The following is a 1,193-nucleotide window of genomic DNA, read 5'->3' on the forward strand; positions in this document are numbered from 1 at the left end:
TTCCCACTCTGTTTGGCAGCCCGGGGAGGTGTAACATTCCCTCCTTTTTTTTGCATATGTTGGCTTAGGTGAACATAAAAGCAAATATTTGATGCGGTCTTGATTAGTGCAGATCAAGCTCGCTCCCGGCTGAATCTGCTCCCGGCATCTGACTCGGGATCCAATATGGTCGATGTGGCTGGATTCAACCCTTCCTTGACCCTGTCAGACCCCTGCTGGCTGAGTCTTCACCCGGGCCAAATATATACATATATTTTTCCCCTGTTCCTTGGTGCTGTAATATTTAACCTCTTCCACGCCTGTGATCTGCAAACATCTCATGCTCATCTTGACGTTCTTCAAGTTGGATGCTGCGTGTGAGGGAGCTTTAGCCAATGAACGGTGAGGAAGGATGCACAAAACTGTGCGAAGGTGTGAAGCAATGCCGCAGCCATCTCACAATAATAATTACAGCTTTTTAAGCTTAAGGGGGGGGGAAAGATGGTTAAATCACCGAGGACTGCATTTGTGGTGGGAGTTTGATAGCTTGTTCTTTGAAATAGTAAGGGGAAACACACACACACACACACACACACACATGATTTGCCACTGAGATGCAGACCCTTATAATATTCCCCCCCCCCGAAAGGAATATTCTACATCTGGGGGGGGGAAGTATGTTTGATCTTCTGCGACTGAATAAATGAACTCCCTTCCACCCCTGCCCCAGACAGACTGCTGGAATTTTGCTACTGTCCATCATCTGCAAAGGATCCTGGGAAAATCCTCTGAGGCTGAACAAGAGATGGAAAGAACAGTCACCCCATTCTAATTTTTCCCAGCCAGGTTCAAACAATAAGATGTGGGTTTTTTTCTCCACCCCCCTCCTGAGAGCCACACATCCAGCTGCTTTTTATCCAAAAGTTTTGCTTTCTTTGAGATTCAGGTAGAATTATGTATGGATGCACGCATGCACGTATATATATATACGTGCATGCATGCATGCGTGCACAAAACTCAGGATATCACTACACTAGATCTCAGGATGTAATCACACAACCCATTACCCAGGTCGTTATAACACAAAAGACTAATGGGCACACAGCCAGCACCTCAGCTACTCAGGATGTTACGAAACAGCCAAACAATCCACAAACAATAACTCCAACATAGCCAACCGACCCACCTACAGCAACTAAGCCAGCACTCCACAC

Source organism: Protobothrops mucrosquamatus, unplaced genomic scaffold (genome assembly GCF_001527695.2).
Source record: "Protobothrops mucrosquamatus isolate PMUCROS unplaced genomic scaffold, P.Mucros_1.0 scaffold3072, whole genome shotgun sequence".
NCBI lineage: Eukaryota > Metazoa > Chordata > Lepidosauria > Squamata > Viperidae > Protobothrops > Protobothrops mucrosquamatus.